General features: G+C 45.2%; 1 non-coding gene across 1 annotated transcript; it reads right to left on the reverse strand.

Moving 5' to 3' along the window:
• Positions 1 to 4,925: 4,925 nt before the first annotated feature.
• On the reverse strand, positions 4,926 to 5,031 carry LOC111724250. Its single transcript, XR_002772580.1, has one exon. It is a non-coding gene; the product is annotated as a U6 spliceosomal RNA (small nuclear RNA).
• Between the last annotated feature and the right edge of the window lie 4,857 nt (positions 5,032 to 9,888).

Below are 9,888 nucleotides of genomic sequence, written 5' to 3' on the forward strand. Positions count from 1 at the left end.
AGGATAGCATGTGTGTAATTCACATGTGATAAGCTCGGGTCCTAGACACCTGTGACTTTGCCAGATGGCTGAGCTTCACTCCGGTGAGGTGTCTCCAATTGCTTTTAAAACTGAAACGTTTGAAACCAAGTCAGATTCTTTGGACTATCTGCCTGCAGTCTTTTTGTTTTGGGGTTTGTTTCATTTTGGTTTTGGTTTTCGGGATGGAGACATTGGAGTGCTACTCAGTCAGGAAGGTGAGGAAAGGATGCATTTCCCCTTCACTGTGTGAGGCAGCAGCAATTCCACTGGGGCAGAGAGAAGAGCCTTGCTCAGCTCTGTCTTAAGCCTAGGGAGAGCCAGCTTTCTCCTGATGTGTGGCCTGCCATAGCTGTTTGTCCTTTCCTGGAGGCCTGAAACTCTGGTAGGGTGGGGGGCTGTGAGCCAGGGGGTTGACCTTGAAACCCTTGGTGAGTTGACCTTGAGGAGAGGAACCAGAGATGGGGGTTACCTCCTCCCTTCTGCTTCAGTCACTCAAATAAATTCTGATGTTCTGATCCAACACCCCATAGGAGTAGACAGGAGTAGATCCCCTCACACCTCTAAGGGGTCCAGAATCCTCAAAAAACCTGGTGGGGCTACAGAAAGGAGGCTGTAAGAGCCCTGCCATTATCTCACAGAGGAGACCAAATGGTTCCTGAGCCAAATGGTTCTTCAGCCAAAGGATGAAGAACAGCCTGGAATATTTACTATTTGGCATCCCCCAAAGGATCCACCAGTGGAGGACAAAGCTATTGTGGCCTTCTATCTCATCTCTATTCCACTAGCAAAATGGCTCCCTCCAGTGACATGGAGACAGGGCAGTAAAGTGACCCTCAGGCTGTATCTGGCCCACTCATGCATATTGTTTGTCTTGCCATGGTTCTAAGACATGTTTAAAAATGGGCTTCCAATATTTAAAAATCAACACATTTCACATCAAAGTTGGGATAAATCCTGAGTTATGTGAATGTCGAATGTTAGGGTGAGACAACAGTGAGTATAAGCTCAGTTTCTGATCGTCCCTCAGTTTTATATGATTCAATGATCTGACATTATAAATGTAGACAGAGGTGACAAGGCATGGGGAAGCACTGCCCAATAAAAATACAGTGTGAGTCATAAATGTACCTTAAAATTCGCAAATAGTAAAATTGTTAAAAAGTAAAAGAACAGGTTAACCCAATGTATCTAAACAAATCTTAATAAGTAATGAATATGAACATGTATTAATAAAGTATTTTACATTTTTTTTATAGTAAGTCAAAACTGTGTATAGATTTTACATTTACAGCGAGTCAGTTTGCACTAGCCAAGTTTTAAGTTCTCAGTGGCCACACACACAGGATGGTACAGCTCCAGAGGTAACAGGTACCAGCGATAGAGTTTGATTTGGCTGCTAGTGTCAGAAGTGGCTAAAATAAGATAGAAATGTATTTATCTCATCTAAATGTTTAGGTAGACCTTAAGGAACACTGATGTGGCTCTTTGTGGCAATATTTAACCTAGGTCCTTTCTATCCTGTTGCTTCCCCACACTTGGGCTTCATTTACAAATTCTTCAATAGCCCAAGATGACTGCTCCAGCTCCAGCCAATGCATCTACATTCCAGCTAGCAGGAAAGGAAAGAGAAGGAGAAGGAGGGCGGTGCCTGTGGCTCAAAGGAGTAGGGCGCTGGCCCCATATACCAGAGTTGGTGGGTTCAAACCCGGCCCCAGCCAAAAAAAAAAGAGAGAGAAGGAGAAGGATATACTACCCTCATTTGATGGCACTTTCTAGAAGTTACACACATGTTACTTTTATTTGCATTCCGTTGGCCAAGATATAATCAAATGGCCCTATCTAGCTACAGGGGATGCTGAGAAAGATAGTCTATATTCTAGGTAACCAGCTCAAATGCAGGGATTCTGTGACCAAGGAAAAGAACAGATATGAGGAATCAACTGATACTGCTAGCCTCACAGATGAGGCCCTGCTAACAAAATGGGTTTACCAGAAAACCAATTTATTCAGGAATCATGGGACTATCATTGCCAGAAAGGTGGGAGTGCCTCAGTCAGGCAACTGTTCCAGGGATGTCCAACCTGCAGCCCATGGCCCAGGGCTGTTATTCGAGGACTGTTCCTGTGGTATCAGACATCACAGAAAGTATGCATGGACCTCGGACTTTTTCTTTTGCTCCTCAGCTTTTGTTAGCGTTTGTGTATTTAATGTGTGGCCCAAGGCACCTCTCATTCTTCCAATTTGTGGCAGGGAATAAGAAAGGCTGGACACCCCTGGTCCCAGTAGGATAATCTAAATGGTTAGAAGGTTAATAGATAAGCCTATAATGGTCCTTTCCCACTTCAGGGTATATAAACCTGCCAAGGGAACTAGAACATTCCTGGAGGCCTGGGAGGGAACCCTCTTTCTAGCATGACACTGGACACACTTGGACAAACTCCCGCCCTTCAATATTCCTGAACTCATCAGCATAGCTTTACACATTACAACTCTGTTTATATTTGTTACATTTTACACTTTGGGAAGAGATTTTGAAGACACCCTAGTTCTTTGTTGTAGACTCTGGAAATACTATTGTCTCATCAGTAGCATTCATTCACTTGATGGGTATTCATTGAGCACCTACTATGTGCCAGTACTGCACTGTGCTGTGAGTAGACAGGCATTGCACCAGGTTTCTTCCTGAAGATGATTGCAATATCTAAAGAATAGGAAAGATGATGGTGGGCTAGGGTTTGAAAAATAAGTGTGCATTCACTGAGCAATAAGAAGGAAAAGCCATTGAGGCAAAGGGGAAACACCTGCGAAGATTTAAAAGACATCAAACAAGGCGACAGGTTTGGGAGCAGGACGGAGCTGGGTGGGGCTTGTGGGGAGGAGATGCTGGAAGAGCAGTCTTCTCAACAGCCATTCCCTTTTGTTATCTACCCCCCCTTTTTTTGGGTAATCACCCTCTCCACACTTCCCATAGACTTTGGAGGAAGTTGACTCCACTCAGACCCTAGGGGTGGAGCAAATAGCCACAGTACAGACTAATCAGCAAAATCCTTTCTTGTGGGAGGATTGGCAAAGTAACCTAATTTTGACCTGAGAGACTAGAAAAGATTTGCTGGCAGTGTTAGGCAAAGAAGCTGATATGGTTTTGGTAACTGTCTCCTCCAAATCTCCTGTTCAAATTGGTGACCATTGTTGTAGGTGAGGCCTAGTGGGAGGTGTTTGGGTCATGAGGCGGATCCCTTATGAATGGCTTGAGGCCTTCCCTGAGGCAATGAGTTCTCCCACTATTAGTTCATGCAAGAACTGGTGGTTTCAAAGGACCTGGTACCCCTCTCCTCTCTCCTGCCCCTCTGTCACTATGTCACATACCTACCTGCACCTGTTAGCTTTCCACCATGAATAAAAGCTTCCTGAGCCCTCACTGGAAGCAGATGCTGGTACGATGCTTCTTGTACACCCCTCAGAACTGGGAGCCAAATAAATCTCTTTTCTTTAAACATTACCTAGCCTCAGGTATTCTTTTATAGCAACACAAAACGGACTAACTCAGATGTTCTCCCTGTTTCTTCTTCTACATGGTAAGGAATATGGGTGTGAGGCCAGGAATTGCTGCAGCCACTTTATCACCTTGAGAAAAACCTGCCTGAGCATGAAGACATCATCACGGAAGACAGAGAGGACAACATCCAGAAAGAACTGGGCATTTTAATGATGTCACAGAGTCACTGAGTCAAACCTCAATAACTGAAGGTCATCAGTACTGAAGCCTGTTCTAACCCGAGGCCTTAGGTAGCTTTGGGCCACCATGTGAGGGACTTTTGGGCTTAGGCTTTATTCTGGGAAGAGGAAAACCATAGAAAGTTTTAAAGAAGTGGAGTGTGCTGGTGACCTGAGTCCTGGAAGTTGCCTGTGGTGCTAAGTGCAGAGAGCTTGGACCAGGAGGGAGATGAGGACCTGAGCAGAGACAGAAGAGGCAGGGGGTCTGAGGACAACTTAGGTGACAGAAGCCAGACTAACTGGATAAGAGGGCCGGAGGAAGAGGCTTTGGGAAGAGTCTAAAACTCTCAGCCTGACTGTGCAAATGGAGAAGCACTCCTTCCTCCTTCTCCCCTTGTCACTGTCCCCTGTGAAGTCCTTTCCCCTGGCAAATTCTTAAGCTCCTCATTTGTGGATTCATGCCTCTGATTACAGTTCTTTATGGGCATGCCTGGTCCTCTGGAGCAGGGACCACGCCTCGTCATCTTCCCATCCCCGGGGACTTGCCTGGCACACTGCTGGTGCTTGGTCAAGGCTGGCTTGGATTGAGATCTTGCTGAGCTAGGCGTCAGCTGCACCCTCCTCCTACCCCCAGGGCTTAGTCATCTGTTTCATAAGCAGCTTCCAAAAGCTGCAGCCCCAATACCCGGCTTCCTTGTTGTTGGCAGGTGTTGGCAGCCCGGAGTGCCAGAAGGCCAGGGAGCCAGGCACTGGGAACACTCGAGGGCGGTGAGCAGGAGCCAAGTGATCAGAGCTCGTATACATTTATGAGAGGTGTGTGTGTGCTGCCTGGGAGAGCCAGAACAGCACCCCCTCGCCAGGAAATACAAACCTGGCCTCCTTCCTTTCTTTTTCCTCACCTGTCCTGTCTTGTGGCCACATTCATCAGCTTTCCCTGCTTCTGAAGTCTACCAACTGGGGGGCCACGCCCTTCTAAACTCCTTCAGTTTTGCTCTCCCTGGGAGTTTTAACCCTTTATTAGCCTGCCAGGCCTGAAATGCTTGAGTTAAGAATTTCAATTCAATAATTTCAATATTCAATAAAATCCCTTCAGAAAAGGCATCTCGGTTTCTGATATCTGCTTGCTACCTTCCCTCCACCCTGAATTTCTCTCCTTTTTTATTTTTCAACAAAAGCAAAGTTTGGTTTATAAAAATACAGAATGCTTCATGAATTTGTGTGTCATCCTTGCACAGGGGCCATGCTAATCCTCTCTGTACCGTTCCGATTTTAGTATATCTGCTGCCGAAGCCAGCACCCCCGAATTTCTCTCTTTGCTAATTCATCCCATGGGAAGGTCAAAGGGTTGTGTGGCACTGGGGGGGAACTAGATGGACCTTTTAGCACATTTCCAGAACACTCCCTCCTTATTCTTTTTAGATCAGCCTCCCCCAGGCTTTCCGATGCCCCTTCCTCCTCCAAGCCCAAGGTTTTCCTCCTCACCACTCCAAGATTTCAAGGTTTTCCTCTGGTCTGTTTCATGGAAATTCCTGGTCCCCTGCTAGCCTGCCCTTCTCAGATGGGCTCTGAAACACAGCTCTCATCTGCCCCAATGTTATGTTGTCTTTTTCTCTGTCGCTATGGCAGGGATTAAGACAGGAGCCAAGGAAGGAGGGCGGAGGGAAGAAAGTGAGCAGAGAAATGCAGAGTAAAGTAGGAGAGAGGGTATCAGAGCAGGAGGAAACCGAGAGAGAAATAGGCAGAGTGTGTCAAGGAAAGGAAGAGGGATTTCTTTTTGGCTTTGGTTTTTTAGTTTGAGTGTTTTCAGAGGTGAAGAGAAATGCAGGCAGTGCTGAACCCTTCCCCCGGGCAGAGTCTCAGCTAACAAAATCCCTCTCCCGTAGTCAGTAACACAGAGGCAAGCTTCAGATCCCACATCTAATAAGGAAAACTCTCAAAATAGCTTCCAGTTAATTCACTTGATGAACAAGCCTTGCTCCCTGGGGTGAGACATCCTCAGGACTGTGGATGATGCCCAAGCAGAGGCCATGCCCACACCTCCCCCTGTAGCCTGTGTCCTTGAGCACCTAGAATGTCTGTCCGGATGGCCCAAGCCCATTCCCCTGCAGGGTCCCTGTGGGCCTTCTCCCTGTCCACCCTCTCCAAGTGGTCTGTTCCACTTGTGGCCGAGGAATGGCCGGCCTCTTGGGGCTGGGCAGTGTGGACAGCACACAGAGGTGCAGGCTGATGCCAGGCACTCGCATGTGGGCAAGGCCCCTGGCTGATGGCAGGAACTTAAGGGCGACAGGCCTGAACACGGACTGCTTCTCCCTGTGTCGCTACACTCTGGTCTGAGGATTCTGGGAATTCTGGTTATACTTGGCCTTTCAGAACACTGTGAACGTACATTTGGGAAGGTAGGAGGATGATACGCATTTTATTTAACAGTGTGTTAACTTAACTTACAGCTTTTAAATATTTAGAGACATGGTCTGTGGATTTTTATTTGAATTCTTGCTCTGTTCCCACAGGCTGGTGACAAAATGAAGATTTGCGTGGCATGGGTGCCTTGGTGCCTAGCTGTGCCTTCCAAGTCTCTTTTTGCTCCATGTCCCAATCTTCTCTGCCAAATGCCTTCATCCAAATTCTCTATATTACGTGCCAGTTAACAAGCCTACCATAGTTATAGCAAGGTCAGAAGACATGGCACAGTGACCATTTTGTGCACACTTTTAATTCTTGGCTGTCTAGTTTCCAACCCCCTTTCTGTGTTTATAGAGTATCCCAACCCCACCCCCTACATACTTTTCTGACCCATGGTAAGGAACAGGGCTCATATTTCAGTACCAGAGATAGCAATATTAACAACTTGCAGTGACAGACATAACCAGTGGCCTCTCCTGATGCCTGTTCTTCCCTTCCTCTTGAGTAAGGAACTTCCTATTTCCAAATTTTGGCTGGGCACATGGCTACCCGACTCACAGATTTTATTCCCCAGATGCTTTTTTTGCTAAAAGTGGCCAACTGACCAAATTTCAACCACTGAAATGTAAGTAATGTGTGCAATTCCAGGAACTGGTTCCAAAGGGAGGGATCATCCTTTTTACCCTGTTCTCTTTCCTGATGGCTGAAATGTGGATTCAATGGCAGGCTCTCAGGCAACATTGGTTCATGAGGCAGCAGCATGCACAGTCAGCATGGACGGTGCTTCAGAGCAGCCTTGCCCTGTTTGCCTTCAAACTTTTTACATAGAGAAAAATAAATTTCTGTTTTGTTTAAGCCACAGTTATTTTGTTTTCTAGAACACAGAGTGGAACCCAAGCTTTAATAACACATTTATCTTCCCAGCCCCTCTTGCAGCTAGGGTGCAGCCAGTTGCTATGAAAGGCAGACTCTCTGGTCAAGGCAGCCTCGGGAGGAAGCTGGCTGGAGTTCCTGGGGAAGCAGGGGTTGCAGCCAGTGTTCAGTGCTAGAAGTGTGCATGAGGCAAGATGAAATGCCCAGCAGTCCGTGGCCACTGTGGCTGCTCACTAGGCTAGTTCTGCCATATGATTTTGGCTATGTGGCCTCAACCTTGGTCGTCCAGACCACCTGATGATTCTGAGAACTATTCAATAGCCTGTTAATAAATTCCCTTTCTCCTTACATCTGTCAGAGTTGGCCAGTAACCTAGTGTTAGCCCCTGTCAAAACACTTTTTAATAATAAGATTTCACCAAGACGGTTGGCTTTGCCAACAAATTAGTCCACTGACTAATCTAACTCAACTCAATGTGACGCATGAATTCCACTTTAAAATCAGACTATTCTAACACCTTTGTCTCTGAAGATGCTTCTAGTGGGGGCGGAATTAAGTTCTTTGGAATATTTGGTGTCTCTTATCTTAGGGATTTGTGCCATCTGCTAGTTGAAGCCATGCTATTTGGGAGGGGGAGGAGAAACGGGATCCAAAATTAAATATGAATTTAATTAAATCAATTCAAAATTAAATTAGAAGTATATTCAAAAGGTAGCAGCACTTCACTTGTTCGGGGGTGATTTATACAGCAAGTTCAGCCATTTGGAACACTGCAAGGAACCAGAAAAGAAGAGAAATCAACAAAACCCAAGAAACAATTGAATGAACAAACAATAACCCTCAAAGCAAAACAAAACAAAAAAGACTGCTCACAGCCAGGATGAATATCACAGAATTCATCCCCTGGAATTTATACACTTACAGGCAAGACATCCTGACCCTCCTTCAAAGCCTGTTTTCTCTTTGGATAGACACTGGACAGGGAACAATTTGGATGAGGAACTTCCCGTTCCATGGCAGATTTGAAGCAGCACCTTAGGAAGGGAGAGACTGACACTTTGCTAGGAATTAGAAGACAGGTGTTAGTTTGTGTTAAAGGCAGAGACAAAACTAGAATAATAAGCAGACGGGAAGCCCAGCAACTGAGCGCTTTTAGTATAACAGTAACAACTCTGTGTTATATCCCAGTATAAGAGTGGTTGTTGTTGTTTTTTAATCATCCTTCTTTAATGAAGACTTCCAGGCAGAAAAATAGATTTTTCTAGTGGTGTCATGAAAACTCTAGGCATTGTGAAAAGTTAGGAGAAATTAAACAGTGGGACAGTACCTGGTGTTGGTGAACACAAGAAACAGTGGGAACCCCCTACCCCCATTGCCGGTGGGAGAATAATCACTTGGAAAACTAGTTTGGCCGCACCTTGGAGAGCTAAGCATTTGCAGAGTCCTTGATCTAGAAGTTTCATTTCTAAGTGTTTATAGACAGAAACTCTGGCAGTGGGTATAGGAGACATGGACCAGAAAATTCATGGCAGCATGGTTGGTAACAGTATTCAAAATATCTCAAATATGGCCAGGCATGGGGCTCATGCTTGTAATCTTACACTCTGGGAAGCTGAGGCAGGAGGATCACTCGAGCTCAGGAGTTTGAGATCAGCCTGAGCAAGAGTGAGAAAAATAGAAAAATTAGCTGGCCATTATGCCCAGTGCCTATAGACCCAGTTATTTGGGAGGCTGAGGCAGGAGGATCACTTCAGCCCAGGAGTTTGAGGTTGCAGTGAGCGAGGCTGGTGAAATAGCACTCTAGCTTAGATGACAGAGTAAGATTCTGTCTCAAAAAAAAAAATTCCTGAAATACTCATCAAATAGAATGAACGAATGCATGGCAGTTTCATCTATAGTGGAATATTATACAGCAGAGAAAATGAACATACTAAATGCTCTGTACACATGGCAATAGAAATGAATCTAAAAACACAATGTCCAGCAAAAAGAACTAATCTGAAAAAAATACATAAATAAGATTCAATTTGCATAAAATTCAAAGACAGGCAAAACTAATTGTATTGTAGGGAATCTTTTCACATTGAAAGGTCACATTAACCTAGCTGTAAGAACTTCAATTAGTTGTACTTTAAAAGGTACATTAGTTTGTAGAAATCTAACTTTAATGTACGTAATAATTTCAAAAATTAAAACTATTCGTCAATTTGAAAGTTAGCTAACCTTCTAGTGCAGGCATCCTCAAACTATGGCCCATGGGCCACATGCGGCTCGCCAAGGACATTTATCCAGCCTGCTGCGTGTTTTTGCCGCTGCTGCCTGTCCCGCTTAGCAGCCGACTCATCCTGGGGCCTGCAGTCCGGTGCTCCAACTGTCTGAGGGACAGTGAACTGGTCCCCTGTTTGAAAAGTTTGAGGACCCTTATTCTAGTGACTTTGTTATGTCTGCATTTTATTGGAAAGCATTTGAATATTTAGGAGCATCATGGAGGTCTTAGGAATATTTGGTTTCAGCTGATCTTATAGAAGGGTATCAGTCATCTGTGACCTACAGAGCATCTTGTTTTGGGTTAGGTAGGGGAATGAAGATTCCCACTAATACGTGGTTGAAAAGCAAGAAAGCATTTGTCAGGCATGTTGCTGAAGACCTGGGTGTTCTACTGCCTTTTAAAAATATTTCAATTGAGTTTTTCTTAGTATCAATCGATGACTATAAATGTTATCTGTTGAACCAGCCTTAAATTTCTTTTTCTTTTTCTTTTTTTTAGACGGAGCCTCAAGCTACCCCCCTGGGTAGAGTGCCATGGCATCACAGCTCACAGCAACCTCCAACTCCTGGGCTCAAGCGGGTCTCCTGCCTCAGCCTCCCAAGTAGCTG

Source organism: Otolemur garnettii, unplaced genomic scaffold, assembly GCF_000181295.1.
Source record: "Otolemur garnettii isolate 467f Iridium unplaced genomic scaffold, OtoGar3 scaffold00020, whole genome shotgun sequence".
NCBI lineage: Eukaryota > Metazoa > Chordata > Mammalia > Primates > Galagidae > Otolemur > Otolemur garnettii.